Here is a 17645-nt window from a genome sequence, read left to right on the forward strand (position 1 = left end):
GCGTTCAATCTCCATACCTTTAAATTTAAGGATTTCAGATCCTGATGGAAAAAAGGACCTTGAGACAGAAGGTCTGGTCTTAACGGAAGAGTCCACGGTTGGCAAGAGGCCATCCGGACAAGATCCACATACCAAAACCTGTGAGGCCATGCCGGAGCTACCAGCAGAACAAACGAGCATTCCTTCAGAATCTTGGAGATTACTCTTGGAAGAAGAACTAGAGGCGGAAAGATATAAGCAGGATGATACTTCCAAGGAAGTGATAATGCATCCACTGCCTCCGCCTGAGGATCCCGGGATCTGGACAGATACCTGGGAAGTTTCTTGTTTAGATGAGACGCCATCAGATCTATTTCTGGAAGTTCCCACATTTGAACAATCTGAAGAAATACCTCTGGGTGAAGAGACCATTCGCCCGGATGCAACGTTTGGCGACTGAGATAATCCGCTTCCCAATTGTCTATACCTGGGATATGAACCGCAGAGATTAGACAGGAGCTGGATTCCGCCCAAACCAAAATTCGAGATACTTCTTTCATAGCCAGAGGACTGTGAGTCCCTCCTTGATGATTGATGTATGCCACAGTTGTGACACTGTCTGAAAACAAATGAACGATTCTCTCTTCAGAAGAGTCCAAAACTGAAGAGCTCTGAAAATTGCACGGAGTTCCAAAATATTGATCGGTAATCTCACCTCCTGAGATTCCCAAACTCCTTGTGCCGTCAGAGATCCCCACACAGCTCCCCAACCTGTGAGACTTGCATCTGTTGAAATTACAGTCCAGGTCGGAAGCACAAAAGAAGCCCCCTGAATTAAACGATGGTGATCTGTCCACCACGTTAGAGAGTGTCGAACAATCGGTTTTAAAGAAATTAATTGAGATATCTTTGTGTAATCCTTGCACCATTGCTTCAGCATACAGAGCTGAAGAGGTCGCATGTGAAAACGAGCAAAGGGGATCGCGTCCGATGCAGCAGTCATAAGACCTAGAATTTCCATGCATAAGGCTACCGAAGGGAATGATTGTGACTGAAGGTTTCGACAAGCTGAAATCAATTTTAGACGTCTCTTGTCTGTTAAAGACAGAGTCATGGACACTGAATCTATCTGGAAACCCAGAAAAGTTACCCTTGTCTGAGGAATCAATGAACTTTTTGGTAAATTGATCCTCCAACCATGATCTTGAAGAAACAACACAAGTCGATTCGTATGAGATTTCTGCTAAATGTAAAGACTGAGCAAGTACCAAGATATCGTCCAAATAAGGAAATACCACAATACCCTGTTCTCTGATTACAGACAGAAGGGCACCGAGAACCTTTGTAAAAATTCTTGGAGCTGTAGCTAGGCCAAACGGCAGAGCCACAAACTGGTAATGCTTGTCCAGAAAAGAGAATCTCAGGAACTGATAATGATCTGGATGAATCGGAATATGCAGATATGCATCCTGTAAATCTATTGTGGACATATAATGCCCTTGCTGAACAAAAGGCAAGATAGTCCTTACAGTTACCATCTTGAACGTTGGTATCCTTACATAACTATTCAATATTTTTAGATCCAGAACTGGTCTGAAGGAATTCTCCTTCTTTGGTACAATGAAGAGATTTGAATAAAACCCCATCCCCTGTTCCGGAACTGGAACTGGCATAATTACTCCAGCCAATTCTAGATCTGAAACACAATTCAGAAATGCTTGAGCTTTCACTGGATTTACTGGGACACGGGAAAGAAAAAATCTCTTTGCAGGAGGTCTCATCTTGAAACCAATTCTGTACCCTTCTGAAACAATGTTCTGAATCCAAAGATTGTGAACAGAATTGATCCAAATTTCTTTGAAAAAACGTAACCTGCCCCCTACCAGCTGAGCTGGAATGAGGGCCGCACCTTCATGTGGACTTAGAAGCAGGCTTTGCCTTTCTAGCAGGCTTGGATTTATTCCAGACCGGAGATGGTTTCCAAACTGAAACTGCTCCTGAGGATGAAGGATTAGGCTTTTGTTCTTTGTTGAAACGAAAGGAACGAAAACGATTATTAGCCCTGTTTTTACCCTTAGATTTTTTATCCTGTGGTAAAAAAGTTCCTTTCCCACCAGTAACAGTTGAGATAATAGAATCCAACTGAGAACCAAATAATTTGTTACCCTGGAAAGAAATGGAAAGTAGAGTTGATTTAGAAGCCATATCAGCATTCCAAGTCTTAAGCCATAAAGCTCTTCTAGCTAAAATAGCTAGAGACATAAACCTGACATCAACTCTGATAATATCAAAAATGGCATCACAGATAAAATTATTAGCATGCTGAAGAAGAATAATATCATGAGAATCATGATCTGTTACTTGTTGCGCTAAAGTTTCCAACCAAAAAGTTGAAGCTGCAGCAACATCAGCCAATGATATAGCAGGTCTAAGAAGATTACCTGAACACAGATAAGCTTTTCTTAGAAAGGATTCAATTTTCCTATCTAAAGGATCCTTAAACGAAGTACCATCTGACGTAGGAATAGTAGTACGTTTAGCAAGGGTAGAAATAGCCCCATCAACTTTAGGGATTTTGTCCCAAAATTCTAATCTGTCAGACGGCACAGGATATAATTGCTTAAAACGTTTAGAAGGAGTAAATGAATTACCCAATTTATCCCATTCTTTGGAAATTACTGCAGAAATAGCATTAGGAACAGGAAAAACTTCTGGAATAACCACAGGAGATTTAAATACCTTATCTAAACGTTTAGAATTAGTATCAAGAGGACCAGAATCCTCTATTTCTAAAGCAATTAGTACTTCTTTAAGTAAAGAACGAATAAATTCCATTTTAAATAAATATGAAGATTTATCAGCATCAATCTCTGAGACAGAATCCTCTGAACCAGAAGAGTCATCAGAATCAGAATGATGATGTTCATTTAAAAATTCATCTGTAGGGAGAGAAGTTTTAAAAGATTTTTTACGTTTACTAGAAGGAGAAATAACAGACATAGCCTTCTTTATGGATTCAGAAACAAAATCTCTTATGTTATCAGGAACATTCTGCACCTTAGATGTTGAAGGAACTGCAACAGGCAATGGTACTTTACTAAAGGAAATATTATCTGCTTTAACAAGTTTGTCATGACAATTAATACAAACAGCCGGAGGAATAGCTACCAAAAGTTTACAGCAGATACACTTAGCTTTGGTAGATCCAGCACTAGACAGCGATTTTCCTGTAGTATCTTCTGACTCAGATGCAACGTGAGACATCTTGCAATATGTAAGAGAAAAAACAACATATAAAGCAAAATTGATCAAATTCCTTAAATGACAGTTTCAGGAATGGGAAAAAATACCAAAGAACAAGCTTCTAGCAACCAGAAGCAATGAAAAAAATGAGACTGAAATAATGTGGAGACAAAAGAGACGCCCATATTTTTTAGCGCCAAATCAGACGCCCACATTATTTGGCGCCTAAATGCTTTTGGCGCCAAAAATGACGCCACATCCGGAACGCCGACATTTTTGGCGCAAAATAACGTCAAAAAATGACGCAACTTCCGGCGACACGTATGACGCCGGAAACGGAAAAGAATTTTTTGCGCCAAAAAAGTCCGCGCCAAGAATGACGCAATAAAATGAAGCATTTTCAGCCCCCGTGAGCCTAACAGCCCACAGGGAAAAAAGAGTCAAATTTTTGAAGGTAAGAAAAAAATGATTAATTCAAGTGCATTATCCCAAATATGAAACTGACTGTCTGAAAAATAAGGAATGTTGAACATTCTGAGTCAAGGCAAATAAATGTTTGAATACATATATTTAGAACTTTATAAACAAAGTGCCCAACCATAGCTTAGAGTGTCACAGAAAATAAGATTTACTTACCCCAGGACACTCATCTACATGTTTGTAGAAAGCCAAACCAGTACTGAAACGAGAATCAGCAGAGGTAATGGTATATATAAGAGTATATCGTCGATCTGAAAAGGGAGGTAAGAGATGAATCTCTACGACCGATAACAGAGAACCTATGAAATAGACCCCGTAGAAGGAGATCACTGCATTCAAATAGGCAATACTCTCCTCACATCCCTCTGACATTCACTGCACGCTGAGAGGAAAACCGGGCTCCAACCTGCTGCGGAGCGCATATCAACGTAGAATCTAGCACAAACTTACTTCACCACCTCCATCGGAGGCAAAGTTTGTAAAACTGAATTGTGGGTGTGGTGAGGGGTGTATTTATAGGCATTTTGAGGTTTGGGAAACTTTGCCCCTCCTGGTAGGAATGTATATCCCATACGTCACTAGCTCATGGACTCTTGCTAATTACATGAAAGAAATCTCTCTCTCTCTCTCTCTCTCTCTCTATCTCTCTCTATCTCTCTCTATCTCTCTCTCTCTCTCTCTCTCTCTCTCTCTCTCTCTCTCTATCTCTCTCTATCTCTCTCTATCTCTCTCTATCTCTCTCTATATATATATCTATATATATATATCTATATATATATCTATATATATATCTATATATCTATATATATATCTATATATATATCTATATATATATCTATATATATATCTATATATATCTCTATATATATCTCTATATATATATATATATATTTAAAACTGTTGGTATCCATATGCGCCAATTTCTGGCAATAACAGTCTCTTCTTGGTGCTGAGCCTTTGAGAAATTAGTTAAAAGAAGAAAGTACTGCATCACAAGATGTAAAAGCATGTATTATAACTGTGTTCGCCTCAGTCTGTATGGCAAAATATACAACACGCAATTGAAACCGAAATTTCATTTCCCTATCGGCGCAAAGCAATGATAAATAAGAAACTGGGCGTATTTGTAGGTTGGGCTGTTAAATTCCGCCTATTACTAATGTATATTGTTGCACTCTGGAGCGTGCCCATGCGCCTAGGCGAATGCAAGCGGAGTGCGAAGAAGTTTCTTTCCGATTTGCGCAATTATAGGCGCAGAGTGCTTTGATGAATATGACTATCAGTTCGTATACGCTATTTTGGATGTAATTAAAGGAGAATGACTTTGATAAATCTACCGCTAAATGTAGATCAGACTGTACCAATTTGTTGGTAACAAGACCTCACCAGGGCTATATAGTCTGTCTGGACTGAACATTGCATCCATCCTAGAAAATATGATAATTGGAGCTGTAAGAAATTTTCAGAAAAGGCATGAGCAAGCAAGCTGGTGCTATAATTACATATGTTTGCATTTCTTGCCCTAGCTTATGTAAGAGCCCCTACAAAGCAGATAAACACATAGGTAAAGTTTTACTTGCTTGCAGCTTCCAGCGAGCCATAGTCACCAATCACTGGCCATGTCCTGCTCCAAACTCCAAAACAATATAAGAGGTTCCTATGTATGGGAATAAGTGTGGTCTAAAAAAAAAATGAAAATAAATAAATAAATAAATCAGAGCTTACACTTTTGCTTTATAATTTCAATTTAATATATGGATAAAATCTCAGCAATCATATAGATAAAATATAAGACATAGACCACAAAGGGTAATTCTGGCTGAAGAATATTGGGTAACTGGATAATGGGAACAAAATAAAAATAAATATTCAGAGCTTTTAACACCTTTTTTTTTTTTTTAATCAACCCACCAGAACTGGCCAAAGTAATTCTGCATTTTCCTGGTGCCACAAAACTAATAGCATATTCTTAGCACTGTGCCTCCGGGGTCTACAAAAATGAGTGCAGAGGGCTGTATGTTGTCTATAGGGCTTCAGTTGGCCATAATTCACTTAAAAGGGATATTCTAGTCAAAATTAAACATTTATGATTCAGATAGAGCAGCACCAGTCAACACAGTAGATTTGCATAATCAACAAATGCAAGATAACAAGACAATGCAATAGCACTTAGTCTGAACTTCAAATGAGTAGTAGATTTTTTTCTGACAATTTTAAAAGTTATGTCTCTTTCCACTCCTCCTGTACCATGTGACAGCCATCAGCCATTCACAAATGCATACACGTACCATGTGACAGCCATCCACAAATGCATACACTTATTCTTGCACATGCTCAGTAGGAGCTGGTGACTCAAAAAGTTTAAATATAAAAAGAATGTGAACATTTTTGTCAGGATACAGGCAAATAATTATATATATATATATATATATATATATATATATATATATATATATATATATATATATATATATATATATAATAAGAAAAAATAATTTGTATATATATGAAGCCATGGTTTTATCATTACTATAAATGGTTACAATTCTGATGTCAGAAACTGTACTTAAAACCCAGATAATTTAAATACACATCTCAAGGCTCAATGCAGACAGGATGTCCCAAAAACTCCAAAAGATCACTGTGTGGGCAAAACCCCCTTCTCTCCTTCATCAAAGGAATTACTTGCATAATTATTTCAGAAAGAAAGAACAAAGGGTTAGACTGTTGTATAAATAAAACTAGTGAACCATTTCAAAGTAGTATGAGCATGATGGAGCCTCAAAAGTACATGCCCATATATGGGCTTCCTGCCCAAGATGAGTAGCCGGTCCGTCTGTGAGAATGTTTGAAAATACAAACATCTTCAAGGAATTGTAGCTTTTAACAACTACCTGTTAAATGATCCCCTGTGAGCCGTGTACACATCTTACACAGCCATGTGTTCATGCTGTGTTTGAATCCACAAATTCTAGACAATGAAAGTGGCCAGGCAGAGACAAATAACATTCATATTTGATAAATATTGCAAATAGATATATGAATGTTTAACATTTCTAACAATTATTTCTTTCATTTCAGGCATCTAGTAAGTACACAGATAATTGGCATTTCAAATATCATCCTATATGTTTTATACACTTAAAAAAGAAACATACAGATATGAAATATTAATCTGTATGGGATAATAATCCAATGTAGATATAACTGTGTGAAAACCACCTATATTTGCTGATCTCAAAGCATGTATGTGATGTTGAGCGGATGGCTGAAGAAAGAAATTGAATCCAGGATGAAGATATTATAATCCTTAAATTGTTTCATAGAAAAATATGGTTTAAATGCATTTTATACATTTTAAGTGAAATACATTTACATGTGGTTTTAAAATAATCAGGAAAAATGATACTGTGTGACTAATGTGTATTTGAACATGTAACTTATTAATATAAAGAAAGAATGGCATTTTAAATTAACATTTTTAAAGAAATGTTTTTACTGTATAGAAACAATTAAAATGGTTTGTCTGTCTGCTGCCCCCGGTGTTGCAATGCGAGAATTACAGCCAAAAGATTTGACTGTTAAAGATGCGTTTCCCTAAGCAACCATGCATTTCTAGGGATCCAATGAGATGTTCAGTTTCAAAGGGCCTCCCAAACCAATTCACCAATGATGGTACATAACAAAAAGGGGTGGGGTTATATCGCATGATTTAACCCCAAGCATAGAGAGAGAAAAGGGGTAACTTTGGCTAACTTTTGCTAAGAATTTTTTGCTGCAAAAACTTTGGCTGCTGGCTGGTTTTTGTCTTGCTAACTTGTAACTGATAACGGCTGCGGGGACACAGTTACTCTAAGCATATTGGGCTATTTTTATTCTCCACATGCAAAATACTCCCCTTTTGTATTCTGAGGTGAACTGGACGTACATTGGAAATTATGGAAACAGGAAAATTTTGATATTTAAATCAAAAGGTATTAGTAACTATAGTCATATAGCAGATTTAAAAGAACAATTGTATTTTAACGTTGTGTTTCATAGTCCTATACAGTGTTAAGCTTGTCTGTTGTATGCTAAGTAATTCATCTTTGCAAATAATATATACAATTTCTGATGTTTTAAATTGGAATTATATAGGATAAATTGTGGCTAAATAACTTAATTGTACCAGTCTGAATGTTAGTGACTTATATCTTGGTCTCATTGTGGTAATATAATACAATTCAATTGTGAATAAATAAGGTAAACTTTTATGATCTTTACATAGCATATTTTAATAAATTAAACGTGTATAGTATTGATTCACATCTGGCTTCCTACAAATATATTTCAATGTGTTTATAAATATTAACTAATAAAAAGAACTTAGGAATTTATATTAAATTTATGGTTTTGTATATGCATTTTATTGGGGTTTAGTTTAAAGAATAATTATTAAATATATTGTTTTATAACCCGGCCATATACTGACATTTTGTTAATAGAAGTAAATTGGAAAGTTGTTTAAAATGGCATGCTCTATCTGAATAATGAAAGTTTCATTTTGATTGAGTGTCCCTTTAAGCAACTTTCTAGTTTACTCCTATTATCAATTTTTCTTCATTCTCTTGGTATCTTTATTTGAAAAAGCAAGAATGTAAGCATAGGAAGGAACCCAGCCAAATTTTTTGTTCAGCACCTGGGTAGCGCTTTCTGATTGGTGTCTAAATGCAGCCACCAATCAACAAGCGCTACCAAGGTGCTGAAACAAAAATGGGCCGGCTCCTAAGCTTACATTCAAATAAAGATACCTAGAGAACAAAGAAAAATAGGAGTAAATTAGAAAGTTGCAAGCTCTATCTGAATCATGAAAGTTTATTTTTGACTAGACTATCCCTTTAAAGTAAAAATAATGTTTCAAATTAGACTAAGCAGAGGGGTAAAAGTTAAGAATGGGAAATTTCCATTAAAAAAATCCAGCACTTAAAAGGGACATGAAACTATTTTTTATTCACGGTTCAGATAGAGCATGTAATTTTAAACAACTTTTCAATTTACTTCTAATTATATAATTTGTTTTGCTCTCTTAGTATCCGTTGCGGAATAGAATACCTAGGTAGGCTCAGGAGCCGAATGGTAAATTCACATATATACCTCATGTTACTGGCACACCCATGTGCGTTATGGTTTCTTCAACAAGGATACCAAGAGAATGAAGCAAAGTAAATACCTGTAATAGAAGAAATTGGAAAGTTGTTTAAAAATTGTATTCTCTATCTGAATCATGAAAGAAAAATGTTGGGTTTCATGTCCCTTTAAGGTCTGTGGGTAGCCATCTTGCACATCAGCAAATGCATAGGTGATGAATGTCACTGTTACAGCTACCTACTTTCACCAACACACCATAGACTAGTGTCTCCTTATTAGGACAAGGTGTGTATCACCAAGCTGGCAGCATCACAAAGGGACATAATGACAATAAGAAAGAATACCTTAACAAGAGCTAGATGACATTGTGTGCCAGCAAGATGACATGTCTGCCTGACTGTACAAGAAGCTGCAGAACTATGCAGGAGTGTGAAATACAGGTGATCCGTGTACTGTACCCATAGCCTCAATTTTCCTTTTATTATATTATTTAAAAGGAGAGTGTAGATAATAAAAAAAAAAAAAAGGTTACCCCTTGTGTTTCCAATGACTTGCAACACGAGTTGCAGAGTATACAATGTATGGAGCAAATGTTCCTTTATGTGTATTTTTGTATGTGAAATAGCAAGTGACCTTGCAGGTTGTATATGCAGATACCAATACTTAGAACAACTGAAAATGTACATTTTAGAACCTCCCTTTCTATAGAGAATACATGGAGTATTTATATTTTCAGAAGAGGCAGCACAGTTTCAACAGAAGAACATTTTACAGTACACTGTCCCTTTAAAATGAATTTGCAGGGTTCTGTAACCCATCTGTCTCAGTCTCACATTACCAGTAAAGAGACTAATATATATTATATATACACACTTGTATTGTCACTTTATTTCAGAAGCAAACAGAAATACAGAGCCGTTATTAATGGTTAATAGTTATTTATATATTAAAGCTTGTGTTACAAAACCAAACAAAGGGTTGCATAAACAAGGAGTTAACCAGAGCGGGCAGCAAGGAGTGTCATTTCACGATTAACCCAGAAGAGGGATCAATTAGCAGATTAGAGCAGCTGCTTGGGTAGTGTTTCAACCCCTTCACTGCTGGTAAGGCAAACTGCGGTCACGAGGAAAAGGGCAATGGGTGGGTAAAAGGGGAGAGCACAAAACAGTCTAATTGTTGGCACATAAAGGATGGGGAGAAATGCAAAGAAAACAAAAACAGAAATTACAGAAAAAGGAACAGGAAGACAACACAGCCTTCCGGGCACAGTGACATCGCTGCAGATGACAGCATTTGCCAGCTGAAGTGGCACAGATGGAAGGTAGATATAGGAGACAAAACAGATTCTCTCCTGCTATGCTAATTGCTAGCTCAGGGCAGGTTCCGGGGTTTCATCATTTTGTCTTGTGATTTAAAAAAAACACAACTTGCCTTTTAAGTAAAACTTATCCCGAAATCCTTCAGGATTTCTAAAATACTTCCTAGTAAAAAATAAATAAACCTGATGTGCATATTAGGTGTTTTGGTTTGACAAAGGTTTTCCATTTAACCACCTGATTCCCAGAGAGATGCAACACTGCCTAGCCAATCCCTTCTGGCATTTAAAGGGTAAAGACCTCCTCCCTCTTACAGTGTAACTGGAATCCTCAGAAGGATTTAGATCTTTTTTTCTTACCATGTACGTAAACCTCTAATCAGCAAAAGGGAGCTGCAGAATGTTCGTAGCGTATAGTGTTACTTCAACAAGATCATAGTGCTGCTTGACTGCAGTATTACTTACAGGAACGCACGCTTAAAGACTGCCCACTACACACATGCAACTGTCAGCAAATGTACTGGGAGGTTTCAAAATGTGTGTTTAATGCCCAGACACAATAGGACCATCTACATATCACACATCCTATAAAATAGATCAACCTGTTCATTTATTATTATATCCTCTGATAGTCTTATTTTCCCCAAAGAATAAACAACAGTAAAACAAAATCTCAGATAGTTTAAATCCAACATTTAAACCCAAAATCTAATTTCAATTTTTGAACAGACCTAAAAATATATTTTTTAAAAAATTAACACCTAGGGAAAAAGGAGATTAGAGTTAACCATAATGCATTTTTAATGTACAGTGGTGTGTGTATATAAAATATATAATTTATGTTTATAATTTTTTTTTAAATCTAAGAGCGCAAGTACCCAAACACCCACGCAAATCTCACTTGATCAACAAGCATTTTTTTTTAAGGTTTTGAATAATTCAGCTCCAGAAAATGTACCTGCACAGAGATTTAATCTGAGATCCTTACGCATACAAGAGAAACGTTAAACCTGACTTAACCTACCAGGAAAACACATCCAGTCAAGGAGTTAAATCACTGCTTTGTAACACTTGCAGTAGGGATTAAAATCTCTTTCGAAACACAATAGTGATTTAACTCCTTGACTGCCAGCAACACACAGCAGTGATTTACCTTCCACTGACCACCTTAATATGGCAGCTTCCTGCCAGGGCCCTTTTTGTGCTGTATATCAGAAATGCTGTCAGAAATGCATTCATGGAGCTAAACTAAGCGGAAAAGACAGATTATCTAAACATATGGCTTGAAAAAAGTTTATTGGTCCTAAAATTGTTAAGCCTATAAACAAATGTCAAGAATAACAGTTTTATATTTGTAGTGTCAAAATTCCAAACTGCCAATTCCTAGGTTAGGGGTGCCATGGGGGGGGAAATCCATACCCAATATTGACCAATAAAAAAAAAAGTCATTGTTTTGAGCTTTAGGCTTTTTTTTGCTGAAATCTTACGTTAAAATAACACTCAAAAAAAAAAAAAAAAAAAAAAAAAAACTCGTCAGATGGTCTTCTAAAAATGTATACAATTTTTAATATGTCAAACAGGTAATAAAGCTAGGCCATTGCAAAAAAAAAAAAAGAGTATAAATAATTTTACCCAAGACAGAATAAAACAATCATATATTAGATATTACCTGATGAATTACTATAAATTATGGAGTCTGTAACCCACCAATTTATTATTACACAAGTAGTAAAATATTTATGAATAAGGAGACCCAATTACTTTTTTCTGCTGCAGAGAGAAAATATGTAAAACAATTCTTCTGTATTTGGAACACCTCTGCAGGGTGTGTCAGTCTCCAGCCTGGAGCAAATTACTGGGTCAACATAACGGATAGATGCCAATGTCTGGCAAAGTCTGGAAATAAACACAGACAGCATAGTTTAAGTGCACAAATCCCGTACACATAAAAATGTTTAGCGTTTACAATAACGAAAATATATTAAAGAAAAAAAAAACACTACTATTTTTTTGCAAGAAAGTACCCAATATATACAATATGTATCTCCCATATCCTCTCTCACTTGTCAGTGGACTGATTCACAGCATTTGAAGAGTAACTGTTTGCACCAAACAACTAAATTTCACATATATGCTCTGGAATGATTAACAATTACATTCTCCAAGAATTGGGAACACTACTGGATTTCATTGCACTGCACATATACACAGTACCTTACATTTTTTGGCATATATAACTCCATCAATAGGCTTTACTACAAGGCTTTTAGTTTAGGAGTTTTCGCACAATTTACTCATTTTGTTTGGCCATTGAGGAGTCCAACAATAATCTAATCTCTCTTCTAACTGATGATTACCATAGTCCGGTTTTATCAAGATATTATGAGAGCACTGTACTCTCAAGGGCAATATAGGTCAAAACATTTGCGATTCCCATATGGAAAACATCTTCCCATATGACATGTTTTAGACAAACAATTTACTTCTCATGTTCCCAGTAGGACATGAAATTTAGGAAGAGTCAGATATCAATAAAAGTAAAACATACATAATGGTTATCTATTGATGTAACCATTGACTGACCTGACTACACTTTTAATGCTTTCTACTAATCTTTAAAAACAGAATTTATGCTTACCTGATAAATTACTTTCTCCAACGGTGTGTCCGGTCCACGGCGTCATCCTTACTTGTGGGAATATCTCTTCCCCAACAGGAAATGGCAAAGAGTCCCAGCAAAGCTGGCCATATAGTCCCTCCTAGGCTCCACCCACCCCAGTCATTCGACCGACGGACAGGAGGAAATATATAGGAGAAACCCATATGGTACCGTGGTGACTGAAGTTAGAGAAAATAATTCATCAGACCTGATTAAAAAACCAGGGCGGGCCGTGGACCGGACACACCGTTGGAGAAAGTAATTTATCAGGTAAGCATAAATTCTGTTTTCTCCAACATTGGTGTGTCCGGTCCACGGCGTCATCCTTACTTGTGGGAACCAATACCAAAGCTTTAGGACACGGATGAAGGGAGGGAGCAAATCAGGTTACCTAAACGGAAGGCACCACGGCTTGCAACACCTTTCTCCCAAAAATAGCCTCCGAAGAAGCAAAAGTATCAAATTTGTAAAATTTGGCAAAAGTGTGCAGTGAAGACCAAGTCGCTGCTTTACATATCTGATCAACAGAAGCCTCGTTCTTGAAGGACCATGTGGAAGCCACAGCCCTAGTGGAGTGAGCTGCGATTCTTTCAGGAGGCTGCCGTCCGGCAGTCTCGTAAGCCAATCGGATGATGCTTTTAAGCCAAAAGGAAAGAGAGGTAGAAGTCGCTTTTTGACCTCTCCTTTTACCAGAATAAACAACAAACAAGGAAGATGTTTGTCTGAAATCTTTTGTAGCTTCTAAATAGAATTTTAGAGCATGGACTACGTCCAAATTGTGTAACAAACGTTCCTTCTTTGAAACTGGATTCGGACACAAAGAAGGTACAACTATCTCCTGGTTAATATTTTTGTTAGAAACAACCTTTGGAAGGAAACCAGGCTTAGTACGCAAAACCACCTTATCTGCATGGAACACCAGATAGGGCGGAGAACACTGCAGAGCAGATAACTCTGAAACTCTTCTAGCAGAAGAAATAGCAACCAAAAACAAAACTTTCCAAGATAACAACTTAATATCTATGGAATGTAAAGGTTCAAACGGAACCCCTTGAAGAACTGAAAGAAACAGAATTTATGCTTACCTGATAAATTACTTTCTCCAACGGTGTGTCCGGTCCACGGCGTCATCCTTACTTGTGGGATATTCTCTTCCCCAACAGGAAATGGCAAAGAGTCCCAGCAAAGCTGGTCACATGATCCCTCCTAGGCTCCGCCCACCCCAGTCATTCGACCGACGGACAGGAGGAAATATATATAGGAGAAACCATATGATACCGTGGTGACTGTAGTTAGAGAAAATAATTCATCAGACCTGATTAAAAAACCAGGGCGGGCCGTGGACCGGACACACCGTTGGAGAAAGTAATTTATCAGGTAAGCATAAATTCTGTTTTCTCCAACATTGGTGTGTCCGGTCCACGGCGTCATCCTTACTTGTGGGAACCAATACCAAAGCTTTAGGACACGGATGAAGGGAGGGAGCAAATCAGGTCACCTAAATGGAAGGCACCACGGCTTGCAAAACCTTTCTCCCAAAAATAGCCTCCGAAGAAGCAAAAGTATCAAATTTGTAAAATTTGGCAAAAGTGTGCAGTGAAGACCAAGTCGCTGCCTTACATATCTGGTCAACAGAAGCCTCGTTCTTGAAGGCCCATGTGGAAGCCACAGCCCTAGTGGAGTGAGCTGTGATTCTTTCAGGAGGCTGCCGTCCGGCAGTCTCATAAGCCAATCGGATAATGCTTTTAAGCCAAAAGGAAAGAGAGGTAGAAGTCGCTTTTTGACCTCTCCTTTTACCAGAATAAACAACAAACAAGGAAGATGTTTGTCTGAAATCTTTAGTAGCCTCTAAATAGAATTTTAGAGCACGGACTACGTCCAAATTGTGTAACAAACGTTCCTTCTTTGAAACTGGATTCGGACACAAAGAAGGTACAACGATCTCCTGGTTAATATTTTTGTTGGAAACAACTTTCGGAAGAAAACCAGGCTTAGTACGCAAAACCACCTTATCTGCATGGAACACCAGATAGGGCGGAGAACACTGCAGAGCAGATAACTCTGAAACTCTTCTAGCAGAAGAAATTGCAACCAAAAACAAAACTTTCCAAGATAATAACTTAATATCTACGGAATGTAAGGGTTCAAACGGAACCCCTTGAAGAACTGAAAAAACTAGATTTAGACTCCAGGGAGGAGTCAAAGGTCTGTAAACAGGCTTGATCCTAACCAGAGCCTGAACAAATGCTTGAACATCTGGCACAGCTGCCAGTCTTTTGTGAAGTAAAACAGATAAAGCAGAGATCTGTCCCTTCAGAGAACTTGCAGATAATCCTTTCTCCAAACCTTCTTGTAGAAAGGATAGAATCTTAGGAATTTTTACTTTAAATTTCAAACTGAAAACACTTTATTACTGAATATGTGAAAAAGTATGAAGGAATTGTTCAAAATTCACCAAAATTTCACCACAGTGTCTTAAAGCATTAAAAGTATTGCACACCAAATTTCAGAGCTTTAACCCTTAAATTAACGGAACCGGAGCCGTTTTTACATTTAACCCCTACACAGTCCCAGAATGAGGCTCTGTCTATAACTAGAAAGGCCCCCATCTGAAAAAGGTGTCCAACACAGTGCCTGCCGTTTTTCTAAATGTTCCCCAAGATTATAATACCAATAATTAGTTAGAATCTGCATAATATGCCTAGTAAAGCAATTGTTTTAGCCCAGAAAAATGTCTACCAGTTTTTAAGCCCTTTTTGAAGCCCTTTATTCTTTTATGTTTAACTAAGAAAATGGCTTACTGGTCCCCATAAGGGGAAATGACAGCCTTCCAGCATTACATAGTCTTGTTAGAAATATGGCCAGTCATACCTTAAGCAGAAAAGACTGCTAACTGTTTCCCCCAACTGAAGTTACTTCATCTCAACAGTCCTGTGTGGAAACAGCAATTGATTTCAGTTACTGTCTGCTAAAATCATCTTCCTCTTACAAACAGAAATCTTCATCCTTTTCTGTTTCAGAGTAAATAGTACATACCAGCACTATTTTAAAATAACAAACACTTGATAGAAGAATAAAACTACATTTAAACACCAAAAAACTCTTAACCATCTCCGTGGAGATGTTGCCTGTGCAACGGCAAAGAGAATGACTGGGGTGGGCGGAGCCTAGGAGGGATCATGTGACCAGCTTTGCTGGGACTCTTTGCCATTTCCTGTTGGGGAAGAGAATATCCCACAAGTAAGGATGACGCCGTGGACCGGACACACCAATGTTGGAGAAATTAGATTTAAACTCCAGGGAGGAGTCAAAGGTCTGTAAACAGGCTTGATCCTAACCAGAGCCTGAACAAATGCTTGAACATCTGGCATAGCTGCCAGTCGTTTGTGTAGTAAGACAGATAAAGCAGAAATCTGTCCCTTTAGAGAACTCGCAGATAATCCTTTATCCAAACCTTCTTGCAGAAAGGAAAGAATCTTAGGAATTTTTACCTTATTCCAAGGGAATCCCTTGGATTAACACCAGCAGATATATCTTTTCCATATTTTATGGTAAATCTTTCTAGTTACCGGTTTTCTGGCCTGAACCAGAGTATCAATCACCGAATCTGAAAACCCACGCTTTGATAGAATCAAGCGTTCAATCTCCAAGCCGTCAGCTGGAGGGAGACCAGATTTGGATGTTCGAATGGACCCTGAACAAGAAGGTCCTGTCTCAAAGGTAGCTTCCATGGTGGAACCGATGACATATTCACCAGGTCTGCATACCAAGTCCTGCGTGGCCACGCAGGAGCTATCAAGATCACCGAGACCCTCTCCTGTTTGATCCTGGCTACCAGCCTGGGAATGAGAGGAAACGGTGGGAACACATAAGCTAGGTTGAAGGTCCAAGGCGCTACTAGTGCATCCACTAGAGTCGCCTTGGGATCCCTGGATCTGGACCCTAGCAAGGAACCTTGAAGTTCTGACGAGACGCCATCAGATCCATGTCTGGAATGCCCCATAATTGAGTCAACTGGGCAAAAATCTCCGGGTGGAGTTCCCACTCCCCCGGATGGAATGTCTGACGACTCAGATAATCCGCTTCCCAGTTTTCCACACCTGGGATGTGGATCGCAGATAGATGGCAGGAGTGATTCTCCGCCCATTGTATTATTTTGGTTACTTCTTTCATCGCCAGGGAACTCCTTGTTCCCCCCTGATGATTGATATACGCAACAGTCGTCATGTTGTCTGATTGGAATCTTATGAATCTGGCCTTTGCAAGCTGAGGCCAAGCCCTGAGAGCATTGAATATCGCTCTTAGTTCCAGAATGTTTATCGGGAGAAGAGACTCTTCCCGAGACCACAGTCCCTGAGCTTTCAGGGATTCCCAGACCGCACCCCAGCCCACTAGACTGGCGTCGGTTGTGAAAATGACCCACTCTGGTCTGCGGAAGCTCATTCCCTGGGATAGGTGGTCCAGGGATATCCACCAACGGAGTGAATCTCTGGTCTTCTGATCTACTTGAATCACTGGAGACAAATCTGTATAGTCCCCATTCCACTGTTTCAGCATGCACAGTTGTAATGGTCTTAGATGAATTCGCGCAAAAGGAACTATGTCCATTGCTGCAACCATCAACCCTACTACTTCCATGCACTGAGCTATGGAAGGACGTGGAACAGAATGAAGAACTTGACAAGCGCTTAGAAGTTTTGACTTTCTGACATCTGTCAGAAAGATCCTCATTTCTAAGGAATCTATTATTGTTCCCAGGAAGGGAACTCTTGTTGACGGAGACAGAGAACTTTTTTCTATGTTCACCTTCCATCCGTGAGATCTGAGAAAGGCCAGAACGAT

General features: G+C 38.3%; 1 protein-coding gene across 16 annotated transcripts in view; it reads right to left on the reverse strand.

Moving 5' to 3' along the window:
* The window catches only part of MICAL3 (microtubule associated monooxygenase, calponin and LIM domain containing 3), an 809998-nt gene that overhangs the window by 710940 nt on the left and 81413 nt on the right, over nucleotides 1-17645 (reverse strand). For 15 of the 16 annotated variants that reach the window (XM_053718886.1, XM_053718900.1, XM_053718898.1 and 12 more), the window contains one exon: nucleotides 5279-5382. The gene's annotated coding sequence lies outside the window, so the exon portion shown is untranslated. The remainder of the gene's footprint in view (nucleotides 1-5278; nucleotides 5383-17645) is intronic. The other variant, XM_053718885.1, reaches the window with a different exon arrangement.

The sequence above is a fragment of the Bombina bombina genome, chromosome 6 (assembly GCF_027579735.1).
Source record: "Bombina bombina isolate aBomBom1 chromosome 6, aBomBom1.pri, whole genome shotgun sequence".
Taxonomy (NCBI): Eukaryota; Metazoa; Chordata; class Amphibia; order Anura; family Bombinatoridae; genus Bombina; species Bombina bombina.